The sequence below is a fragment of the Aquila chrysaetos genome, chromosome 11, assembly GCF_900496995.4.
Source record: "Aquila chrysaetos chrysaetos chromosome 11, bAquChr1.4, whole genome shotgun sequence".
Classification (NCBI taxonomy): domain Eukaryota; kingdom Metazoa; phylum Chordata; class Aves; order Accipitriformes; family Accipitridae; genus Aquila; species Aquila chrysaetos.
The window spans coordinates 24,137,399-24,163,714 of NC_044014.1; the positions used below are offsets into that span (position 1 = coordinate 24,137,399).

The 26,316-nt window shown below is 41.6% G+C and overlaps 1 protein-coding gene and 1 long non-coding RNA gene across 12 annotated transcripts in view; one reads left to right on the top strand and one right to left on the bottom strand.

The window, feature by feature from the left end:
• The window catches only part of NDST2 (N-deacetylase and N-sulfotransferase 2), a 141,865-nt gene that overhangs the window by 44,249 nt on the left and 71,300 nt on the right, over positions 1-26,316 (bottom strand). For 7 of the 11 annotated variants that reach the window (XM_030031488.2, XM_030031484.2, XM_030031486.2 and 4 more), the window contains one exon: positions 9,963-10,023. The exons of 1 other annotated variant lie outside the window; for it this stretch is intronic. The gene's annotated coding sequence lies outside the window, so the exon portion shown is untranslated. Of the gene's footprint in view, positions 1-9,962; positions 10,024-10,516; positions 10,599-10,880; positions 10,975-13,739; positions 13,927-16,195; positions 16,343-26,316 lie in introns of those variants that run through there. 3 more of the 11 variants (XM_030031489.2, XM_030031490.2, XM_030031492.2) reach the window with 3 other exon arrangements.
• Positions 109-25,145, top strand: LOC115348580. The gene is made up of 3 exons (XR_003925861.2): positions 109-781; positions 1,822-1,936; positions 24,549-25,145. It is a non-coding gene; the product is annotated as an uncharacterized LOC115348580 (long non-coding RNA).

The window sequence follows — 26,316 nt, forward strand, 5'->3', positions numbered from 1 at the left end:
TGCACAGTTGGTAGATGGCTGAACCATTATTAGCAGCGGCTGCCTTCCCTTCACTCAGTGTTGCCAAAATCTCTCAGATCATTTTGTGAACCTAAGGATGCTGGAATTGTAAGTGCAGACAAATGGAAAGATGTAAATAAATTCATGCTAAAAAAGAGCACATCACTGCTGAGCATAAGCACTATTAACCACTAGCTGCTATATCATACTGCAGCTACAGGTGGGTGGTGGCCAAAGCACAGTCCCACATAAACAGTCCAAAAGTACAGCCCTCTTCTCCCCAGAAACTATCTTGCCTTGCAGCTCCTCTCTGAAAAGCTTCCATATCACTCCCTGAAATCCCAGGAACAATGAAAGAAAAGTAAGGAAGGCAGTGTGCAGAGGAAGGCAGAGAAGCATGGTCCAGTACTCAGATTATCATGGCACAGGGCAGATTTGAGATGCTCCTTCAGGGTGGGGATACAGCTCCATTCCTTCCTCCTCTTACAGAGTGCGCATCTAATCATGGCAGGGCGTTGAACTCCATTTGCACGGCTGACAATGGGATCTGGCAGCAGTTCAAAGGCATTTCTAGCGAAGTGACTGAACAAGCTCACTGCCGGCGCAGGCAGCCAGGGATGCAGAGCACCCGCTTTCCTCCCCTTCGCTCTCCAGGCTTCAGGGGCAGGTGCTGCACCACGGGCAGCCAGTTCTCCTTTTGTTCCAGTGGCAAGAGGATCAAGGAGGAAACCAAAAAGGTACCGCCACAGAGAACAGCAGCACCTAAACCCACATCAATAAGGTAGACGGAGGCGGGGAGCGGGAGGGAAGAGGAGGGAAAGGGAGAGAGAGAGAAGAGAGAGGCAGGCAGGCAGAGGGAGGGCAAACGGGCAGGCAAGGGGGGAGAAGGGAGCCCACAGACAGCAGTGCCTGGCACCCTGACAGTTTGCTGCCGGAGTTCATCTTCTGAAGCTGTCACGGGTTTATGGATGCCTCCAGACTGACAAGCTGAAGGAAACTACACTCAGAAAATGTATTCAGCAGCAGTAAATTGCTTCTCTTGCCCTAATGTGGCTTGCAGTTTCACTCAGTGAACTGATCTCATTATCGGGGGGTGGGGGGCAAACCAACCCAACAGCACACCAGCTAAGTATACTCAGACACTATTATTGGAATCTGGAGGCTGGAATAGACCTGCAAAGGGACGCAGAAAAATCACCTTCTTGTGCATCAGAAATAAAAAATTAACATGTTAAAAGAACAAATACATAAATCTAAGACATGTTCTGTCCCTATCTAAGCATGTTTGGTCGCAGTGGTGATGGCGGAGCTAAACTCTTTTTATACCCCTGGAAGACTGGCACAAGAGGGGCTCACTACTTTAAAATGTACTAGAAAACGGTGTCCTAGAGGAGCGGAGAGGCTGGCCAGAAAGGAGGCACTTCTGACCACAGCAGCATACTCTGCTCTTTGAAGATGCAATGCCCTAGGTATGCTCAAAGTTGTATCCTTTCCCAGTCAGGGTTTGGGAGAAGAGGGTTTTCAGACAGGATGACACACTAGCACACATCTCTAGAGGAGTTATTTTAACAGGAGCTGACAGCGCACAGCAAACACTTCTGTAATAAGACAGTGAAAACTTAATGCGATGGAATGTTACAGTGTATTAGAGAGCACTCTGAAAGGGGCCTGAATCTCAGTGATTCAGGTGCTATCTGTTATAAAGCGAACAAAGCACCTCCTTAAAATGTTGTCCTGACAATAACAAGCTAAAAACTAAGAAACAAGGGTCAATTATCAGTCTCTTGGGGTTACCCACTAAGACTTAACCTGCTTTTGCAGAATGTCACAGTTACATTGACCAGCTAGCTGCAGTAAGTGCAGTAAGCTCCGTCCCAAAAGTATTTTCTACTGGCTCATTGCTCCAACTGGACAGGAACAAGCCCCGGAAGCTAAGGTAGAAAAATTTTTGAATTGTTTATTATGAGTAGATTATTTTCCTTTTGAATTAACAATAAAACTAATTCAGAATGGGCATACTATTATGTATTCTTTCTGTCCTGTAATGGCACAATGATTTGCTCAGTGTTGTTTAATCCTAGAAGATACATTACAAAAACATAGCAAATTATTTATTCTTTTATCTAATATGAAAACTGAAAAAAGCACTGAAGTCTTTCAGAAGGAAAAGCATAGAGACAGTAAGATATTTATTGCTAAGCAGTGAATAAAAGACGAGGTGCTGAGGGATAAGGATTACACACATGAAACCAGTACTGCTGTCCTAATCAATCAACAAAAGTTAAATGGATGTTGAGTACCTTTGAAAAATGTGGTTTCCACATCTAACAGAAGAGACAACTCTCTATTCTGCCTTGTTCAAAAAAATCTCACATACATGTCATGCTACAATGCAGCACTGCAAGTTTGCAAGCCTCTTTGTGAACTGCAGATAGATGATGCTGACAAAAATTTTCATTTATACATAAGCAAAAACCATTTAAATTTTTAGCTTCCAGCTCCTGTCTACACCAGTAAACAAAGCCTTTCCATTCAAGCTGCAGTATGCAAAAAGCAGGTGTTGGAAATCTCTCGATACTCCACTAATCACAAAGACGACAGATAATCCTCACTCCACACAACATAGAACTGATTTTTAGAATAACCAAGATCTTCATGATGAGTTTTCACCATACACTTGATACATTTTTCTCCAGTCTTAGTCTTTTTAAATTTATTCACTTAGGAAATGTTAGAGAGAAGAATTACTGCTGCTCCATGTATATGAAGACAATTAACTTCTGCTCACTGACTAAAGCCACAACTTCAGTATCTCTCTCAAAGGCTAAATTTCCTCTCCTCCATGCTCCCTACCCAAACCTCCTGCACTTTCCCACTCCCCACCAACTCCCAGAACTATTCCACGCTGTCCCCCAAATCAATGGCAAGCAGAGAAAAATTTAGCTCAATTGCTGTTAAGCATCACTTAAGAGGCAAGTACATCAACTATGTCCTCGTGCTAGCAGGTAGTTACAGTGAGATTTCAGTGACATTTTCCTAAACAGTCAGTCCTAACTACCCTCGCATGATGCAAACTGTAGTTCTGCTCAGTATCTCTTTGTGGTGACTGTCTCCAAAGAGCCCTGGAAATAAAGGGGGAAATGCTGGTTGTTGCTACCAGTTAAGAGACAGCCTCTACTGCTACACATTGTTAAGTACAGCCTCCCCTTCCCAGACAGCTTTCCCAGTCACGAAGACTGGGATAATCATGTACGTCTCCTATAACATTTCCCTGTGCTGGCTATGATATACAATAAGGCCTTTCTAACACCACCATTACGTGATCTCTGTATTCACTACTCAATGGATTTTAATCATTGTAGTGAGAGCAGAGGCACAGCTGCAGAATTATATAACACCAGAGCAGAGGTTTTCCACCAGTATCAGCAGACTATTTCTGAGGGGTCCAAGGAATGGTTACCAAGAAAATCAAGCCAATCATCAGTAGCTTTAATTCACTGTCAAGGTGTCAATATCTTTATTAGACATTTTTTGTAGATCTGTGAACTCAAACAGATTCTAGAAGTAACTTTTGTTAGCGTAATGCCCAGGAAAACAAAAGCAAACTCAAAATGTCTAGTCATGATTCAGAAAAAAGTCTCTCTTCTGTCACTGGCTGAAATCATGTGCCTGCTGCAGCATTTCTGGACCAGCCTGTATCTTTCGTCTACTTCCAATACTCATAATCTGGAAAACCCATCTGAAAACCAGAACCAACTATTTGGACAGAGGGGCCTTTTAGAGTCTCTATACCCAAAGTAAGAATGGTTGTTGTTACAGAAACATTAACAGTATTTGCAGTATTTCCTCCTTACCAGGGTCATAGTGTGTAATGGCATAATTTCCAGGATGTTGGCTAGACTGAAACCTCTTGCTGTGCTTTGTATCAGTAGCTTAAAAGGGTATATATGGTATCAAGGTAAATATGTTTTAAATAAGTGGCCTTAGTTTGTAAATAAACCAATCTTGAAAAGTTAAATTAAAAATGAGCAAAATCTCACTGTCCAAGCAAATCTGCTAACAGACCTGTATTGAAATCCTGGCTTCGTACCCCAAAAGACATTTGATAATCCTCTCTGATATCTCTCATTCATTGGGCTATACTACAAGGTGTTTACTTGGACATTTACAATGACTTTAAATGGCTAGGCAAAACACATTTTTCACGCCCTGCCACATCAAAAGGACATATGCTTTTCTGTTACACGTTTTTCAAAATACCTCAGGTTTAGGATGCTATTTACACTGATTGCACTTGAGAAACAGACGGGACCTAAATGGTTCTGAACTACCAAGACATAGCAAGACATATGTTTGTTTAGTTTACATTCTTTGAAAAATTTTCTTGATCAAGGCTTATTTGTAAGCCACCATGGCACGATAGCATTGATAGTGCTATCCCTGAACAATTCTTAACCTCCAGACAGAAACACATAACAAATCTAGCATGGTTTACAGGAATGTGCCAAACAAGAATTTCTCACCCAGTTCTTCAGTCTCACACACACATCAGTCTCCTCTATGCACCGATCTTGTCCCCCAGCGCTCTGCCCACCGTTTCACTGATTCACTTTACCACATTTTACAGGTAGAGACAACACACAGGATATGGTGTAGCCAGACCCATAAATCTTGAAACTCTCACTGGAGCCAGTGAAGACGAAACATGTTTATGTGTAAATTTCACTGGGAAAATACTAGGAAAGATCGGTCACTATTGAGGTACTTTAATACTGCTCTAACCTGAAAAAAAGTGATATTTGAGCTCCTCCATCCTTCCTCACCCAAATATTGATAAAGAACCTAGATTACCTTAGCTCTTCTCAAAAAGATACTTGGACACAAAGCAGATTTTCTGGGGATCACCAAGTGAGGAAGGAAAACTTCTCATTCTCTTTAGCAGCCACAGAAGGGGTAGGAAAAGATTTAAGGATGCATTTAACCCAGCCAATATCTATTAACAGAGAAACAGCTTCCTGTCCTGAATTTTCCCTTTTACTGAGGTTAACAGACATCCACTCCATAGCACAAGGAAGACTACAATTAAACCCTACAATTAAACTACAAATAAACTTCTTAGCATAACAAACCACGTGAACAGTTGCCAGAATTGAGGCAAGGATGGGGGCTGAGAAAGGAGATGGACCCTGCAGACTTGTGCAGGTACAATCTGTTCAGCTCCAATAAGCTCATTTTATTTGCACAGATCTTGGTAAATTTCTAGCTGGCTTGAACGTTTATGTTGTCACTGGTGAAATCTACCCTACCTGAAATTCAGTGGAAGACAACTATGTCATATTATCCTTTTTTTTTGGCCTGCCACTGAAAAAGAAAAGAGTGGTTCTTGAGAAGGTCTACATGTAGTTGATGTTAGGATTAAGGGGGTGGGGGTGTGGGGGGGAACCCCAAACAAAAACAAATAAAATGTTTGCATTCCTAAAAACATACCTCTGTCTCTTACACCAGGACACAATCCACCCTGTTGGGAATGAAGTGCCTATCTGAGGGACGACAAGAATTTCTGGGGCCAGAATAAGCATGTGTGGGAAAACCCTTTTCTTCCTCTTCAGTGAAACAAAGGGGCTTTCTTATAGCTACCAGTTATATCACTAAAACTTGTGAGAGATGACAGTGTGCAGAGCAAGCAACATTTCACCTGTCCCACTAAGGAGCTGGAGGTGTCAGGACGCTGAGGGCACCATGAACCCTTAACGGCACAGACCAGCCTCACGTGGGACCTCCACCCACCCCCTCTGCCTATGGTCCAGCATCCCCATTTAAGCTCAGGCCTGGGCCTTTGCTCTTTGCATGAACTTTGCTGTAGGTGTACCCATCGGCAACCCTGCCTCTGGCCCTGTCTCCTGGATTGACTTAAGGCTGTAGGTAGCTTGTCTCCTGGAAAGACCCCTTGTATGTATGCTGAAGCTTGCACCCAGTCCTGTCTTTGGCCCTGTCTCCTGGGTGGACTTTGTACCCATGCTGTAGCTTTGTCTCCAGCCCCATCTTTTAAACTCCTGGATGGAGCCTCATCGCCCCATCTTGCCTGGGACTGTCAACAGACCCTGTTACTAGCGCCCGGCTCTGCCTGGCACGCTCAGAGCCTGTGGGACTGCGCCCCATCGGTGAGGGCACTGCCTGCACTGGGGCCACCCTCGCCTCCTGGCTTGCCTCAGCTCCTGGCCCTTGCTGGGCCCTGACAAGAGGCTGGTGCATAGTGGTTGCAGGAATAGATTCAAAAATCAATGGAAACAATATTCATCTCTTGTAGCTGTTGACTGGACAGGTCATTTCTGGGAAGCCCTCCAAGTTGTCCATAATCACAACCTAAGTTGATTTCCAAGCCTTTAAGCATGGCCTTAGTACAGCCCTTGGCAGTTTGGCAAGGGCCTTGGATCAACGGCTTTAATGCCAGATACAGTAAATACAATCTCGGAGACTAACAGAGGTTTGTAATACATAAGCCCATGAATCATTTTGTGGAAGAAGGTGAAAGAAAGCAAGAACATGTGTTTGCATTTGCAAGAGAAAACTTAATGGTAATGTGCTACTTTTCCTCTTCCACGTTAAAGTAGAAAAAAAGCTCTTGATGTATTGAACACAGCATTCCCCAACCATAAAATTGTATTCATTTAAAATGCACGGTGAGAAGGGTGAAAATGGCCAGAGTTAAGCCATTCAATTGACAAATAGATGATACATTCAGAAGAGAGGAACGTGCCCATGCCAGAGCACTCTAAGTCATGCCCTTCTGCTTTGTAATTAATTTTTTGCCTCTGTTTAGATGTGCTCACATTTCTTATCTCACAGAAGACCTCCAAAGCCCACTTGGGAATAAAGTAAGCTTATATGGAGGAAAGGATATTGAGGTTAGTAGGTGTTGCTATGCAGGTTGCTAGCCTTACATAGTCTTTACACTTAGTAGTGCCTACAATCCGAGACAGTTATTTCATTTTTGCATTCATCTTTAATACTCAACAGGCTCATCTTCAGCAACAGCCAATCCTTAAAAATGATGTGAATTATAACTGGCAAAGATCCACCACTAACTTGCCAGTTCTCTTGAACTTCAGTCCAATAAACTAATTAAAATGTTTAAGACCAAATCCTGTCCAAGCACTAGAATTCATCTCTGTTGCATAAATGTGGCAATGATGTCCTGAAGACACACCATCTTAGTAAACCAGCATACTTCTGAAGATGCTTCAATGACAGGACCTCACTGATATGATTAGATCAATTCCACCAGTTTCGGAGGAACTGGTTACTATAACCTGCCCCAGGCAAGGAGATGAAGAACTGGTGACTGCAAAGAAACACCTGGTAGACAAGTCCTTATCAGAACCAACTGACAGAACAAAATAGACAAAGTTAGGAACCAGAAATAGATAAAACATAACGGAAGAGAAAAGGAGTTATTTGTCCCTCTACTTCTGCTACAACTGAATAGAGTTGAGATATCTCACAGGAAAATAAAGGTTTCAAGAAAAGTAAGCTGCAGGCATTTTGTGGCTCGCTTTGTTCATTTTTCTGTAATTTAACTGTGGGATATTATTAGCACAGGCATCTCATTGCAGGAAACATTAAAACATTATTAACCAATAAGTAAGTATTGCTAAGGATGAACTAATCATGGGTTAGCACCAGGAAAGCCCAAAGTCCACTTTTAAATTAGTTACTATAACTTACAGTTTCCAAAAACTCTACTTTCATGTACACTGAAATGGGTTCTGCATGGCCTACCTGACTATGTATTCTACTGCATGGTCTCCTTTCCATCTGCTATCATTTCTACATTTTTGCTATCTTTCCCCATTTCCTAGCCTTTATGTCAATGAAATCAAGGGTCCAGTGGTGACTTACTGTGGCTGCACCTGAAATCAAACATTCTTCTGCCTTTGCTGTTCTAGCCATGATGTCACATAAATAGGCATTAGTAGAATATATTATTATATTAATTTTTTCACTCTCTCACTTATAAATATTTATCAATTTCTCATATGAATATTAGACCAAGTGTCTCTGGAATTACACAACTATTCAAACTGGACAGAATGCTAACGTAGCCATTACACTCATTCTACTCCATCACAAATTTTTGTTTAATGTATTCTGTTTCTACTCTTTTGAGTTTGCAAAAGTAGCCCAGCTTCTATTGCCACTCTACTCCTCACAACAATATATTGCAAGTAGAAAAACCTTTATCACATCTTTCAAGTTATTTTTGCTCCTTTACTAGTCTCTGAAAGTTACACCTGCAAAATTGACAACAAAAAGTTTACAGGAGAGAAGATCTACTATTTGAATCACACCAGAAGAAGGAGCTGTCAAAACAGCGACACACCAGCTAGATAGGTTCTACCTCTTTTCCAACCCTCCAAAATCCTTTTATCCGACCAATGCCTGAGGACCCTTGTCTATGTGTTTCCAGGAAACTCAGGGTTATGGTTGAGAGAAAGCAGAGAGCTGCAGTGTGAATGGGGCTGGGAAGGGGCTGCCAAAAGAAAGTGCGAGCTGCGTGGAGACTGAGCCTGGAAGAAATCTTTCATTTGGGCAACAGTATCAGACTCATCTATGGTTTTCCGGGAAAATTAGGGTTAAAGTTCAGTTTCCCGTTGACAGACAGAGGAAGTTTAGAGCTGTAGCATGAGTAGGGCTCGGAGAGTCCTCATTTTAGCATGTCCACCTTTCCTCACCACCTGAATTTCTGTACACTGGAACTCAGCATTAAATACTAGCTCCCGCAATTTCCTTTTTATAAACCCAGTCTACTTGCATAAGGAATGGACCGTTCCATCCTCTCTTTTTTACCCTCTGATTTTCCGCACAGCTGAAGCCATAATGGTCTGTTTGTATAAAGCAATCTGAGATATCCGTATAACTGAGAACACTCTTCAGGCATGAAAAAGTATTTCAACCAGACTTGTCCAGCACACACACAAAACCAAATCATCTCTGTTCTTTCCAACCAAAGAATCTAGGAACCTTTCAGTGGAGGCAAGACTTAACCCCATCATCCCTCCTCTAACGCACTGACTGTAGGAACTTCCACTCTTAAGATGAGATTAGCCTTTTTGCAAGTATTGCAGCACCTGAAATCCATAAATGTCACAGGAGCCTGAATCTCTGCAAGTTTTGCATCAGGCACCTTGACAGGACCAGTGCTTTTTTTGCTACATTAAAGTGCAGTATTCAAACATATATCCTAAATAAAATCCACAAGAATTACCTTCCCCCGCTATTCATCCAGACAGAACTGAGGGAAAAAAAGTAGGAGCCCTTTCCTTCAGCACAGAATTTAGACCAACCAAATATTTCTATTTTTAATTACGTTTATGATATTTCCTGTGGGTATAAGTCATGAATGCAGTTCCACTATGCTGGGAGCAACGTAAATATAGTCATTCCCAAAGGGATCTTACAGCTGTTATGCACAGGTCAGAGATTCTGTGAAATGCAAAATCTGAAACTTTAAAAGCTTTTTAGTCCACATCCTTCCCATTCCTTTTCAAAGGCAGAGTTAATGGATACTGAATATTGCCCCCAATTTTGCCCACAAGGTATGGAAGTAGTAACTCCATTTAAATAAAGTAATATTTAGCAATAAGCAACCACCTGGTCCTATCTCACTCAGGAACTGCATCAGCAATTCCATTCTGATCCAAATTAACTCATCTGCCACTTCATGCTGACAACTGTGCAACTGAAGACAAGACACATGGAACCGTCTCCTCTGCAAATCATTCTAAGGGGAGGAAGGAGTGCAACTTCACACTGCAGCATACAAGTCTAGCCTCCTCCTCCTCCTATCTGATTCCTTGCCTCTTATTTTGACATGAGACCACTCAAACGGACTTAAGTAAGCTCTTCCCCATACCAAATCTGGAGGTGTCAGCCCATAAAAATGCAAAAGATTCTGCACTTACCTCTGATCACAGTCTGGTGAAGGAAAAGTTTTCATCAGCTGCTTCTCTCAGGAACAACGTTCTGTTTTAAAATAAATAAAAAAGAAACAAGACTTCAAACAGCGCTTCTCTCTCTCTTCCCTAATGTTAGCCTTCATCAGCGTTCATAAACATTTACTTAGCAGGAGCACCTTCGCTCTCCAGAACCAAGGTAATGATTACATTACACTAGCCATGGCATGAGGACAGAACGAGGCCATGACAACAGCCTTGCTGGCACCGATGAGACTATGACGTAGGCTTGCACTGCAGCAGGCTCAATTGTGCAAGAGTGAGAAAGAGTGGGGCGAGATGAGAAGTTACAAGTGCAGGGGGAAAGAAAACCCCAACCAACAAACCAGGAACCGGGATTTACAGGCAAACCACAAAGAACAAAGAAAGTTCACAGAACAAGCAAACGCAGTACGAGCTGAGAGAACTGGACATGCCAGCGTAGTCCTAATGGGATTTCTCACATCTGTTCATGAATATCGTTACCTTTGAAACGGCCAACAAAGCAAACCGTAAGACACTACCTTCTTTAGTCCTGGCCGCAGCTAAATCAGTTCAGTAAAACTTCAGTGGTGTGACAAAGTCTGTGTAGTCTATTGCCAAAGCCTTTAAAAGAGTCAGAACCATTAGATATACTGCAAAACAAAACCAAACCACCAAAGGACGGAGTTACACCCTTCCTCCACCCCTCTACCTGGCTAGAGATCACACAGATGAAAGTACTTGGTGAAGCTAACTGAAGCTCAGGAAGCTTCTGTGTGTGTACACACCAAGACACACACTCACAGAGCAGCTTGCCAGTGAGAGCGTCTCAGCAGAGTCACCGAAACCCCGAGGGAAGACACAGATTAGAACAGGGTTGGGGCTAAAAGGCTAATTTTACTGTACCTGTTGGACAGCCTCTAAAGGCAGCTCTTCCACATCAGCTGGGTTTCAGATACACAAGTACTCTCCTGTAGCTTTCCAGCTCACACAGACCTTGATTCAGCAAAAACTCTGACCTTTGAGTTCCAATAATCTTTAATACTTCTACAGCCAATTAGTAAACAAATAAGAACCACACTTGTGCTGCCTGTAAATATAACCAAGCGCACCCAGCTCTCTGCCTTCCTCGCAAATTTACAAGAGCAAAATTCTCTCTTTTCCTTTTTCCTGGTTAGATAAAGATTAGTTCAGGAAAAAAGCACATACCCTTCCGCAGTACACAACTTTCCTCTTATATTTTGATCCATAATTCTTACATTTCTTCACTGAACAGTTTGAGAAGGCAGAACGAGAAGCCTTGCATGCCTGACCTCCACAGATCCCAACACACCAGGGTAAACATCAGAGCAGCCAGATTCAACAGCAAAACAACTAAACTACAAAAGGGATGAATGTTTGATGTCACTATAAAAGGAACAGACACCTAAAGAAATGTTTTTCACAGAACTGTGACAATCCAGTGAAACTCACTGATAAAAACAATCAAATTATGAGGTTAATTATTAGTAGAATTTATATGATGGCAGCAGATAAGACTCTCACATGTCCACTACCCCCATGGTAGTCGTTAAGACCCACACAAGCAGATATATTAAATGCCATTAGTTGGATGTTGGTGTAAGTTTCCCATAGGGGTTGGCTGTCCCCTGATGTTTCACTGCAAAATATCTTGCACTTTCTGATGCAAACTATTACCAAAGTGGTGACTTGGATCAAGATGGAGTATCACTCCGGTCTAGTTGGTTTTACTTTCCAGAATACAGCAGACTCAGAAAAAAAGTAAAAGGATCAACAGATCACAAATGCAGGGGAGACACTCAAAGACAAACATGAATTACAAATCATTTTCTCTTCAGCTTTTAAAAATGCAACTTGCTCACACTTACAGAAGCTCAGAAACAGTTGTACCAATGATGTAAAGAGACTCCTGCTCTTTGCAGTTCCACAGTTCTCCATTAAGGCATGTCACAACTGATAGAAGTAGAAACACAACAGGGCAGGGTAAGAGGGGAGGCAGAATTTTAACACTAGTTGAATGGGGTAACAAGGAATTTAAATTCAACGCAATAATTGATAAGTAGCCAGTGACAAAACACAAAGAACAGAGTGATATTATCAAGCAGATAGATTTTTTCCATCAGTAGAATATGACAGGAATTGGCCAAATCTGAATTCACTGCAAGATTTATTTTGAAGAACCTTAAACAAAAGGAGTGGTTTAAAGCAACACTAAAGGGGTGACACTGCTGTCACTTCCACAGAAAGCAAAGTGAGGTGGCAAAAACCTTGCCTAACACTTTCCCATTTCCCTCCTCCATAGATACGCATCTGCCTATGTTGTCCATGAGAAGCAAACAGATTTCTATGTTTGGAAAACCCTCAGCACGAAGCGCACGTTACCACCATTATCAACAGCTGCTAAACACCACCTCCCAAATGCTAACAGAGAAGGCAACACCACATTTCATCTCTAGGCATCAAAGCACTTAACTAATGGAAATGAACCTCTGCCTAGCATGCAATTGAGCGATTTTGGAAAGATGTCATTAACTCTAGGAGCATCATATCTTTTCCCGTGTTTGTATTTAGTTTCAAATTTACCAGCCATAACAGTGGAGTGGGAAAGCTCAGGAGCCTGTGTGCCGGCCACGCAGGCTCCTGCAGGAGCTCCCGTTAGTCAGGGTGTGTGCCGAATGGAGATTTAATAAGCAATGACATTTGTATTCCTGACACTTTTACTTCTTTAAACACCAGCCACGCTGGAAGTTTCACTTTACTTTTTACTCCAGAAAAAAGGCCAAACCTGAGTGTAACAGATGCTGTCTGGAATGCCCAGGGCACATACAAGAGCATGTGTGTGGTCCCCTTCACCGTTACAAGATAAAACAGCTTTCAGGAAAATGAGAAGGGTGCTTAGTTTTCCTAAGCATAAAAACCTTAATATTTACAATAATCAAATACAACAGAGTCCACTTAGAAAAGTATTCACACGGGAGCCCAAACAAGTAGAAATATTTTCCCATGAAGATCTTATCCTCAGTCTGGGCAAACAATCCAAGTCACACTAGACAGGCAACAGTTTTACTCTATATGTCTCTGTAGTAATTACACCAAAGAAACATGGCAGTCAGTTTAAAAATAATAACAACTTTAAAAGCCCAAATCAGAAGCACAGTGAAAATATATAATCATAAAGCATACACTGGGAAAACACAGAAGGTAGTTTGATACAGTCAAAATGTGAAAAGATTTACAGGGACATGAACAGAAAGCCCTGCTTAGTAAATGGTGGAGATTTTTAGTTAATTTCTGTGAAAGAATAAAATAAAGAATAAAAACCACAGGCACCTGAGGTTTGCATTTCTTCCTGGACAACAAATACTTTATAACATCACTGAAAGAGCTGTGTAGCTTTAAAGTTCAAAGCTTCACAAGGACAACAGAGAGCAAAACCAGGGGTGACTTTTAATGGGTACAGGAAGGAAGGATGGATGGACTGCAGCAATAAAACAGGAAAAAAGGGGAAAAGGTACATAGAGAAGGGGGAGAGAAAGGCGTAGAGCTATGTGGGAAAGAGTGAAACCAAGGAACAATTATGAGAAAAAGTCACTGTCAGAAACTGCAAATGGTCAAGAAAGAAGCACTATGGAGAAAACTGCATTCCCTGTCAGGATCTCCAAGGAAGTGAAAGAAATGGAAACTAGGCAGCAAGGATATACTTGAAATAGTTAATCAAGGACATTTGCCATCAAAACAGATTACCTTAACACATATAGCTCCTTTATGGCTCATTCACGTGCATCCAGCAGAACTGGTTTGAGAAGGGAAATGCTTTCTGAGATGCAGTGAAGCTCTTAAGTGAATTCATATTTCTGATAAGAGAAAGCAGTCTCATTTTCAAAGTTCTAGAAGTGATCTCTTAAATTCTTCCCCTCCCTCTGGTATGATGGGTTGCCTGCAATGTAATTCACCAGAGAAGCTTTCACAACAGAAGGCGGCGGCAGAGCCATCTGAGGAAGGAGAAGCATCAGTTCAATAATGGCTTAGCATGGTTTATCATTTAGCCCATGCCCTACTTCAGATCTTGCATGTCCGTATGTGGCATCCCCTTGTCTGCACACAACAAAGGAAAGGATTCCTCCCTATAAGCCTATTCATGGCATGGAGGGTATGTGGCCCAGACCCAATCTGCCATCAGCATGACTCTGCTTGCTTGCAACCATGCTGGTCTGAAATGCCCATGAACCTACTGCTCCAGCAGTCCAGTTTTCAGAAAGGCCAATGCAAGCAGTGAAGTGTTAAAACCGTAATGCTATCTGCCTTTGCCTCTGTCCTTTTCTCTTCTGCTATCAGCTAGCTGTATGTCTCCCAACAAGCAAAAAACCAAACCAATTGCCATCAAGGCCAATGGGGAAAAAGGTATCAGTAACAACCTTCTTCCCAATGCTGCAGCCTAGCAGCTAAAATCATGTCATCTTTGTGAGAAGAGAAGAAATTCATAAAAAAAGGGGGAATGACTACAACTAAAATATTAGGAAAAGATCTCTCCTTGTTCTCTTTTGCTTTCTGCTCTCATCACGCGGGTAAGAAGGAAACAGCTTTCTCAGCTGATGAACTTCCATTGCTACAGTTCTCCCCCCCCCGCCCCTTGTTTCTGACTGTTTCTCAATGAGCAAAGAATGGTCTTGAAGGAGGAAAAATTATGATGTATGTATCAGACAGATATATCTTTAAAGACTGTCAGTTCCATCCTGCCACAGAGCCACCGCCTCCTGACAGCAATGCTGTAATTAAATTGATAGCATTGAGCATTCTCTGAATTACTGGGTTAAAGTAGCAGAGCACTGTATTTAAACCTTTCACCCCATTCAGATCATATAAACAATTCTGCTCATGGCTTGTTTAGGCTACTCCTCCCCAAAGCATTCAAAATTAAGAGCACTCAAAAGAACTAAAGACACCTAGTTCGGTACTAGTCTTTCCCTGGTCCTAATAAACCATGGCTCACACAGACAAAGCAACGCCTTATCTCCCCTAGACCAGTCATAAAGCACTCATTATCTTAAGAAAAATAGCATTTAAAAAAAAATAGCAAACAAATAACCAGATTAATGAAAGGCAATCATGTTAGTTTCCAGATAGACAGCCTGAAAACACCTAGGAGCCCAAATCCCACAGGAATGAATTTAATGTCAACAGAAAGCTATGTAAAGGCTTTGTGCCTAAATGGTGACCCCCAATTTACAGTGAAGTTGACAGCTACCATAGAGAATTTTAAGTGGAAGAGGGTCATTTATTTCTCTCGCTTTATTCCTCCGTTAAATAAAGCAAATTAAGTCAGAAGCCTGCTGACTTTAAGTCCATGTAATTCCTTCTCTACATTTTTCATTTATCATTGTCAATATTTGATCTGGACAGTGTTGCCTCTTCAGGTTCCTTATGCTTACTTTTATCTCTGTCCTTTATCATAAAGCAAAGTGCACTCTGCATTGCAGAGGAGATTCCTCCAATATCTAAGGTGATGTGGGGGAAAAAAATAAAGTATAAACAGCTCCTCACTTAACCTCACAAATGTGCCTACAATGTTATGAATTGGCAATTCCAAGTTATGATACACCCCCACCAAGGAGCTAATTTAAAACTAAATTTAACATTGTTCATTTTTTATAAAGGGGAAAACCAATAAAGCCAATAATCTATACCCAAATAAAAGATATAAAACACATGTTTGATATGACTGTACAGACACACTGCAATAAAGAAAATGGAGTTTTGCCCATAATTCAGTTCTAATGTGCTGTTTAAACAGCTTTCCTTGTATGCACTTTGAGGTTCATAGCAGTAACTTCCAGGATGCCCAGTAAGTGGCCATAGCACAGCTGGCTGTACAGAAAAGATACATAATGAGAAGAGATACTCCATTCAATAAACCAAATAAAAATTACAGATATAGGGCTTCCTGGATGCAAACGCACACAGCTGAATGAAATCCAAATCTGGAAGAATAAATATGATATCTTGAAGCCAAATTGTGAAAGAATAAGACTTGTTAGCAGATTGGCTGTATCTGCAGCTGTTTAATTAGGTGCATTTTGCCTTTTTCAGAAGGTGAGAGGAAGGAAATTTGCATACATGGAAACAGAGAAAACAGGTAAAAATAAGTCATGCTTTCAGGGGGATGAAGGGAAAGAAGACATCAAAACTTCTTACTCAATTACCTTTCATGTGTTTAGCCAATGTTCAGCCCCAAATCCAGCTTAGCCAATGCTCAAAACCAGACATGCATCTTCAGGATTTTTCCCACACTTTGAGGTGTGATAGCTTTCTTTCTCCTTCCACAGTTTTCTCAAGCTCTGCTCCTTACTGCTGCGACTTTCCAAAATGCTTCTGTACCCAGCCACTGATGGCGAAGGCTGCAGGTGCAGTCAGCTGGTGAGGAACGAACAAATGTTGAACAGACTGTTGCCTCCTCCCTGGGGGCTCCCAATTGCCACCGAGGTTGACTATATAAATGCTCAAATCGTCACCAAACTTTCCCACAAATGGAAATAGATACCTGATCCATCCACAGAAGTCTCTACTACCATATGAGCTTGTTTGGAAGAATACTTAAATGCACTATTTTAACTCTGCCTACCATCCCTCTTTCTTTATATTTTCTGGGATGCAGAGGTAAAACAACCTGGTACAGACATCTATGTTAAAAGAAAATAAATGATGCAGCTGCTTGATCCTATTGTTCATTATGCCTGGAAAAAAATCTTTGCATGAACCAGTAATTCTCTTTCTCCTTATTTTCCATGAGACAACGCTACAGACTGTGGCTACTGAAAGAGTAGTGCCAGAACAATGCGAAGAGAGGAGTATCAATTCTTTCAATGCTACAGGTTCAAGGACTTGGCCACATCTTTTCACTTGGTCTTTTGAAGTCAACAATCTGACTGTGGTTGAATTGTCAGGAAGAATAGCATCTGAAAAAGGTACACATGATCAACCAACCTGAGTTCAAGGAACACCATAAATGCTTTGAGATTAGTAGTCAAAAAAGCCTGCATATTCTCTAGGACACTGGGTTACAATCAGGGAGAATTGTCAGTACTTACAGATTGACTCATGGAAGTGCGACTAAAGCAGCTCTGTGTGGCATTGTTTGAGAGTCATTGACCCAGAAAGGCACTAAAGCAAAGCTGTACGTAACACTCCCAATGCAGGCACTCAGCTCTGTGCTCTGCTGCTGGAAGGAAAACACTGCACGGAGCTCCACAATTTCATAATTCACATAAACAGCTAAGGGAGCTTTTGTGCTTGCAATGCAATGAAAATTTCTACTTCCCTTCTTAATTTCTTTTCATACCTCAAGTTAAAAGCTCTCTACTGTCTTCCTTCTTTCTCTTCCCCTGTCTTATCCTACCCTTTCACAGTGATTCTGAGTCAAGCGATGATTAAATTCCCTGTGTTTTCATGCAAACATCTGACTTTCCTGGCTTCACTGGAACATCAGTGAAGGGCCCCCTCCCACTCCTCTCTCATCCCAAGAGATTGAGGCATACACAAATTCGCCTGAGCATCATTTCGGAATAAGGCCACACTTGTGTTTTTAGAAGAGGCATCCAGCCAGCTGGAGGTTTCTTTATGGCTTCACTAAGTGCAAAGCCTTTCAGACTAGTAGACTGAGCCAAAACCTTGACCTACCATGCCCTTTTGGGACCAACAATATTCTTCCACTACTTGAGAGAGAAAATACATGAACTGTCAGTTTAAAAAGCATGCAACATGGCAATTGAATATTATCACTGTAGGATACTATCAAACAGTGTTTCAGTAGATGAAACACAGCAGGGTCCAGTGTGCAGGACAAATTTTTTTTAAGACTTTCAATCAACTCTTCTCCATTTTAAGACAGGTAGAAAAAATTATGCAGAAGCAGAAGCTTCAGTTTGAGTTTTAGACCACATTTACCTGTCAGCGTGAGAATCTGATCTAACACTTGTCACAACCCTCAGAAATATTTCCACAAAATTCAACAAGCACAGGGTCAGGATTTAAATTTATGTTGTGCCAGTATTTGTACATACATTTACATATATAAACACCATGCTGTACAGTATTATAATTTTTTTTTTGGCATGGAACTCTCTAAGCATTACATATGAATCACAGCAAAGGGTTGGGTTTTTTTAATAATATTAAAAAACTTCTTTCTCCTTTGGGACCCAACCATAACCCATTCTTATCTCTGTAATAACATAGATTTTCATCTCACTAATCTTCTCCCCTCCTCAATACAAAAAGAGAATTTGCAAAGTGGATGACTAACCAAACCCCTTTCAGTTAAGGCTCACTCTGCTTAGGTGTTTTGACACTCCTAAGCTATATTTTTCTACTCATTTTTTGAAAATGCATGTTTCTTTTGTTTCAACAGATTTACAATAGAGTCAGAGACAATGCCCCATCTGAGTTACCTCATAAATCATCAAAAATGTCAGGGGAAACTACCTTTTTTATCTTAGCAGTGCAAACAGAAATTGCCCTTGTCCAGCTTTATTCATCAGACCATCTTGCTGGTGAACTGCGTAACCCTCACACTGTGTCCTGAACACATCCAAGCTCCTGTGGACCTAGGCACTTGCAGATTATAGGGCTTTGCATGGGAAACACTTCTTTCTTATACCTTCCCTTCAGCTTAACTACCAGTCCAACCTGAACAGTATAAAACCAGACAAAAGGGAAATAATTTCCCAAATACTAATACTCAATCCACTTTGTACTTCTCACCGCCATTTGCTCTAGGCAAAGGCTCTGCCATCTCACCCTCACCCAGACACAAGTCTGACTCAACTGCCAAAAGAAAAACAGAGCTGTTTATAAACACAATAGCATTTACGTCTTGTGTCAACAGAATCATAGCAAAGCTTTCCCTAAAACAGGCTTCCGATTTACAGGACAGCAAAACTGAGGAGCAGAGCACAAACTTGGACACTTACCATGTCAGCAGCAGAAGCAGGAATGTGAGGTTGCAGGAACAGTGTTCACAGGCTCCTAACCACTGCCCTTTTGCCTTTTTGCCTCTGGAGCACTATTTTCTGCCTGCCCAGAGCACCCCCCTGATTTTTTGCCTCACATGGAGCACAGGCCAGACTGTGCGCTCTCTGAGGTTGCTGGCATAGCCAGGGTTGGGACTGTGCCACTCTCAAAGTTGTGTCTTCCAGGTGTCATCCTTTGTCACCACAAATATTAAATACCCAACATTCAATACAGGCCACCTTCAAGTGTTTATCAAAGAGAAAAGGCAGTCATTTGATGCAAAGCCAATTTCCCACTAAAAATCACTGTTCTTTCCTTTTTTCCTAGCACCTTCTTGTCAATTCCAGCTCACCCTCAGTTATATATTTTACCTACCAAAGGATGTCCCACACTGCACCACAAAGTTAAGGAAAACATTTTTTCAGCAACAAGAAGAACGATACCTTCTTACCAAGCAGAACAAGAACAGTTCTTTTAAGAAAATCAGATTTTACAGGTTATCAGAGCCATCTCTTCCCCGTTTCAGTGGTGGCTGGATGACTGTTTTCTGTCCCTTTTGCTGCCTTTCTTGTCTATCTCAGCTGGACTCAAGCTAATAAGCTTCTCATTAATGAAATGACTATGCCAAGGTACTGGCAGATGGTCCTATGTTCCAAGCATATCTTCCCATTCCCTCCCTCCCAAAAGTCCTAATCTATACACAATGTAATCGTCACAAAAGCATATGCTCCCTGACAGAAAGCTTCCCTTCCACTACCTCTGTACTCTAGGGGATTGCCCCCGAAACCTCAATGACACAAAGCAACTCCATTCCTACTCAAGTCTCAGTTTCCTACATGCCTGAAAACATATTCACCAGGTCCTGGCCAAAGTGCCTGTACAAGGCTTAAAATCCATGCTACTCTCTCCATAGTACTGTCCATATCCTAGTCCATTACTAGGATATGTACGCAAAATGTACATACACATATATATGCATACTTAAAAAAATATAAAGTAATATATACCTCATATCTTACATGTAATACTTTGCCACTGTTTTATTTACAGGTCCCTGTAACAGCACATGAGCCTTTCTCTTAGATGAAAAACCATATAGTATAATTTATTACATTGGTTACTAGTAAATCTCTTGTGCAACACTTCCATTTAAATGCTGAGTCAGTCCCTAATTTGGTATCTCACATATCTTAAAATAATCTGTTTGTTTCATCTGCTGGCTCCCTCTCCCCCATCAATTTAATCAGATTATTGTGATTGATGAATTCATTAATATGGTTGTCATATCCCGAGAGCATAGCAACTTCTACAGAGAAAGTTTCAGGAAGGAAGAACAAGTATCTCCCTTTTGCACACACAGATAGTTATGGGCAAAGGAATAGCTAAATGCTATCAGTTTCCCAGCTGTGGGAAGGGCTGCACAAAGGTTATGTCTAGACCCTTAGGATCACTTTGGCTGGCTTTGCTGGAGCTCCTCAGAGAAGACTCAGGGTATGGTGGGCAGAGACAGGACACCATAATGTGAAAGGTTGTTTTAGCTCTCCAAATTGACTCTGAACCTTCTGAAAAATCACTTCTTTCCAGAGGAAGAGAAAATTTTATTGTCAGCTCTTCTTTGCATTTAATCCCAACAGTACTAAACAGATTTTCCCCACTGCAGATAGGGAAAAACACCAACAGAAAGTAGAAGAGCTTCCCTTTAATCTTTGCCGCCACCTTTTCAACTTCAAGTTGAAAGTCTTCAAAGCAAGACCTTTTCTCACACTGCGTAACACCTTAAATCACTCCTGACTATTGTAGGGAACAACTTAAGCTTAGTAACTCTGAAACTATCTGCCTTACAAAAGGTGAAAGAGTTAAAAGGCACATTCATTTCTAGACTGAAACAAAACCCAACAGGTCAAATACAGGCAATGTTGGAGAAGAAAGAGCGAGAAATATTATTTAGCCAGCAGTAAAAATAACATAACTATGCTTCTGTAGCTTTTGTCATGCAAAAATAAAGAAGCCAAAGCACTCCGATAGCACACCTTCCCAATCCTCCCAAGCAGTAAAGGAAAGGAAAATAGAAGGAACTTGGCACTTACCCGGAAAAACAGTAACTACAGAAAAGCATGCAACAGTACTGCTCAAGTACCCAGGAACTGTGACCGCCTGAGGAGGATGATATAAATGACCTCCACCTGTGCTTCCTAGTTGGCTGAAACTGTATTCACAAGTGAGACAGCTCTGCCTTGAGCTGTAGCTTTATATCTTTCTAAAAACATCATAAACCAGATGAAAAAGATATTACCTAAAAACATGGTAAGACACCAAATTCCTAGGGAGGAAAGCCAGTCTCTACCTTTTGCTGCCTGCCAGAGCAACATCCAAGATGACACTGAGCATTTGAGGATCAAAAAGGCTCTCGGTGAGCATCTGTCAAGTGGAGAATTTGGATGAGGATTACTTTGGGAGAATGGCCAGCCTGGTAAACAGCAGCAAGCAAACAAGAAAGGCTACTTGTTGGAGGCAGAAATGCACAATAGGCTTCCAGAAAGTAAACACACCATATGTAATTAAAGCAATTTATTACAGTTATGTGGCTTCGCACATTTGGAAGTGCATTTTCCCCTTTTTCGTCTCCGAGTGGTGTGCTTATTCATGTAAACCAAAAGGAAATATGTAAACAGTTTTGAAAATGCAAGAAGAAAGTGTGAGAACGGAACATTTGATATGGCATTATCTTGCAAATGCCTCCAGATTCCTCTCTGGTCACTGTGTGGGCAGCACATTCCCAGGACAGAGAGCGGGGTGGGTGGGAGAAAAGGGACTGTAAAGCTATTCATGAACTGCATTTTGTCTTTTCCCGCTGAGGTTCATTAGTGACCTACTGGAGCACTCGGGAGGAGGGAGGGCTGGCTCCGGCAGGAAGCGCACGCACAAGGAGCCCCAACGCGCTGGAGGAGGCCATGCCAAGGGAGCGCGGCCCTCTCGCTGACTCCCTGCCCACACAGGGCCTTTTAATTGCTCTGCTCGGGCTGCCAGGCTGCTTTGCAATCTCTCATTTGGATGTACCGTATGCAATCATTCAAGAGGAAAGTTAATCCGTCATAATGAAGTTCTTACAAACCAGGCAGCCCTGTAAAATACATCGTCTGATCGCCTAGACTTTCCCTGACCCCACTGAAGCTCAGAGACGTAGGCAACAGCTCCCTGAGACAGATGAGCCAAAGAGGACAGCAGAGAACCCGCGCTCGCTGCTATGCTGAGAAACAAGGCCTAGGGGCACCCAATGCCAGCAAAATGAAGTCTCCACATACTGCGTCGTACACCTAGCTGCTGTAAAAACAGGAACCGTCCTATGTCTCCCGGCTACAGCAAACGTCAGGAAATGCCCCATCACGCAGCATGTTAATTTTGACAACTAAAGATCCTGGTAGAAATAGAAACTCAGACCTCCAGCTTACTAGGAGAGGACTCTGCCCAGGATTTTTCTCTCCACCATCCTCTGCCAGCAGACCCTCCTTTCCCCCATTCACCAGTACCCTTTGTAGCACAGGGCAGCTCTACAACCAAGGCAACTTGAGAAAGCAAGGCCTATCTGGAGGTCTGAAGACAGAGATAGATTTTGAAGCTGTGGTACGGAAATAATGTGCAATTGCTGACAAGTGGATGATAAGCCCTCAGTACGTAACAGATAGCTACTGGTGTGGGCTGGCTGTGGACACAACAGCACTGAGTAGTGCCCACAAGGTAGGGGCTAAAAAGGGTGGGGGGAAACACAGCTGGAGAATCTGGATAACAGGTTTATCTGCGTAGCCCATTGTTACTCCAGGTATCCCTCACAGCAGAAGGATGTCAAAATGACAGTGCTGTGATATAGCCCTGGCCCCTTTCAAAATGTTCTCCCTGTGAGAGGCATCAAGATGCATTCATACACGGTAGCCTCTCAAAGTGGTAAAAAAAGAGTGTTCGGGGTCTTCCGAGTTCAGGGTTAATTTCTGTCCCATTTTTAGACCAGTAACATCTGGGGCTCAAGAGGCTGATGCAGGATGAAGAATGGTGTAAACAGAGAGAAAATTACTCTGCCATGTAAAAAGAGAACGACATAACAAGCAAAACTGAAATGCAGTAGAATGACAGAAGTCACTAGACTGTGATCACAGTGGGCTATAAACCAGAGTACATCACATTAATGAGGCAGGAGAAGATTTGTCATATGCAGAGGATTACATAGAGTCTAACAAAAACATTCTCTATTAAGAGAAAAACATAATCCAATTCGTATGGAAACAACTTTTGTGTTATACAAATCATGGTACAAAATACAGAACACAAATTCAGGAAAAATGGCACGTAACACTGACACAAAGCAAACTCTTAATAAAATCTGATAAAATCATAACACTGGTGAAGAGAAAATATGTTTGATTAGTTCAAATAAATATAACAGTAGGAAAAGATTTTAAAAATTTGAAATAGCAAATGCTGTACTCTAAAGAAGCAGAAATGGTGGCACAGTGTGTTTTTGATTAATAAACCTGACTTCTGTAGCTTGCAAATGAGTTGAAATGAAGGATTTGGGTTTTTGTGCTGCGTTCACAGAGCATCCAAAACAGCTGGCACCTGACCTATGATGAGGACTTTATGCACTTTGGCAATGCAAACAAATTGTAATTCAAACAATAATTTCATTCATATGCATTCCCCTCCAAAGAACTGAATTAAGAAGAAGAAACATGATGATACATTATATTTAAGCAAAGTACTAAACAGTGAAAATTATAACCACTCATACTTTTTTTGAACAGGATCATAAACAAATTACTAACTCAAAAAAGGGGGAAAAACTAGACACCTTCATGAAGGCATACAGTGTGCTCAATCAGTAGTGACAGTAAAAAATGCAGTAAAAAATGCAAATTAAGTTCTATTAAGATGTATAAGGAATTAAAAGGTGAGTAGTACAAGAACTAACATGTGCTTGCCACTGTGAAACACTGTTCAGTTCTCACCACTTTATCCTAAAATAACAAAAAAACATTGAAGTAACGGATTGAAACTCTAACTGAAAAAAATAACAAAGAAAACCATCTAAAGTCTGTCGGTTTTCTTCTCTTTTTCATTTTTGTTTGTTTGTTTGTTTATTTTGGGTTTTTTGTTTTTTTTTTTTTAGATCTGACAGGAGGTTTAAGAGGCACATGAAAAAAATCCCAAACAATCAAGAGGAGAGACTGGACAGATTAAGAACTACTAATTTGGTTTCCTAATAAAAGAACAAGGGAATACATAATGAAACGCAGGGGCAAAAATCTGGGTAATTTGAGATTATATAGTTTCACATCATACACAATTATCCAGCAGTGCTTACTATGGCATTAACAGTGATGTTAATAAAATTATGAAACATTAATATTTATAATAAGCATATTTGAATTAATAACAATAAACATCAATCACAAAGCACAGAAACACTCCTGTTTCAAGGCAAAACATAACAATAAACATCTAGGAAAAGTGTAATATAATAATCTTCTACAGTTTTTTTTTTTTTTTCTTAAACAGAGCTACTGTTGATAAGGGAAGCACTTTGAACCTTGATGGACAGATACTCTGATCCACTATGGGCAATGGAGAAGACATACCAGTAGCAGTTTCTTCTGCAGGAAAAACATGTTATAAATTATATCACTGTAGCTACAGTGATAAAAAGTCTTATGAAGTGTGCCACACAAATGCAGAACAAAGAAGAGCTTATAGTTTAAGGTTAAGAAAAGAGACATCAGAAAGATGTATCGGCAAAGCTGCAACAGAGGGTAAGACAACAGTAATCAACAAAACTGGTCTAACCTTTTTAAAATCAAAGGAGTTTTGTAGGTATTTTAAACATTTCTAGAGACCTTCCTAAATATGAGGGGCAGAATGAGAGGATGATAGTTGGACAATTTATGAAGTGCAAAGTGGAAGCTGTTATCATTGACCTGAGATAAAAGAAGCTATACACTGCCACAAAAAAGAAGACACATTACTTAGTATTTTGACAAGATCTTATGCTTGCTGGTATATAAACAGATCCCATCACTTCAGGATCCCTTTCATTCCAAGAACCCATATCAGTGACAGATAGTAACCACCACCAACAGCATCACTGCCGCCTCCCATTGTTGGTCCTGCGGCAAGTATGGGGAGACAGAAAAGAGAATTTTTCCTATGTGCCATGTTGTGCTGATTTTGGCTGGGATAAGAGTTAATTTTCTTCATAGTAGCTAGTATGGGGCTATGTTTTGGATTTGTGCTGAGAACAGTGTTGATAATACAGAGATGTTTTCATTATTGCTGAGCAGTGCTTACACAGAGTCAAGGCCTTTTCTACTCTTCACCCCATCCCACCAGCGAGTAGGCTTGGGGTGCACAAAAAGTTGGGAAGGGACACAGCTGGGACAACTGACCCCAACTGACCAAAGGGATATTCCAGACCATACAATGTCATGCTCACCATATAAAGCTGGGGGAAGGAGGAGGAAGGGGGGGACGTTCAGAGTGATGGCATTTGCCTTCCCAAGTAACCATTACGTGTGATGGAGCCCTGCTTTCCTGGAGATGGCTGAACACCTGCCTGCCGATGGGAAGTAGTGAATGAATTCCTTGTTTTGCTTTGCTTGTGTGTGCGGCTTTTGCTTTACCTATTAAACTGTCTTTACCTCAACCCACGAGTTTTCTCACTTTTACTCTTCCGATTCTCTCCCCCACCCCAACAGGGGGGAATGAGCAAGCGGCTGTGTAGTGCTTAGTTAAACCACGACCCATGTGTTGTTTACCAGTACTGTGGGTGGCTGGTGTCAGGCAGGAACAGCTTTAAAAAACAAAAACCCCTAAAATACCACTTGCAAGAAAAGAAACACTAACCCTGTGCTCTCATGTTTTCACTTTTACAACTGTTTCAGCTTCAAAAGGAGACAGTGATCTTGCAGGTAGTTTGTTACACCTCTTCTGGCTACTTTCTCACCAGAAATGACTCAGTCGGTACAATGCCTTGTGGTCTCAGGGTCCATCGGGGGCTGGTAGCTCCAGGAGAAAAAGAGCAGGAGAGCCCAGGGCACTTACAGTGTGCAGTCCCACCATGTCTGAACATGGTGGGCAGAGCTGTATGCTGGTGACAAGGTCCATTGACAGTCCCAAGCAAGGAGAGTGATGAAACAGGTCCAAGGGCCACCCGGCAGTCCAGTTAGGAGCAAAAGGAGCTGGAGCCAGGGACAGGGCAAGACAGAAGACACACTATCTACAACATAGGTTCATGGTCCAGGAAGCAAGGCTAGAGACAGGAGACAGGCAC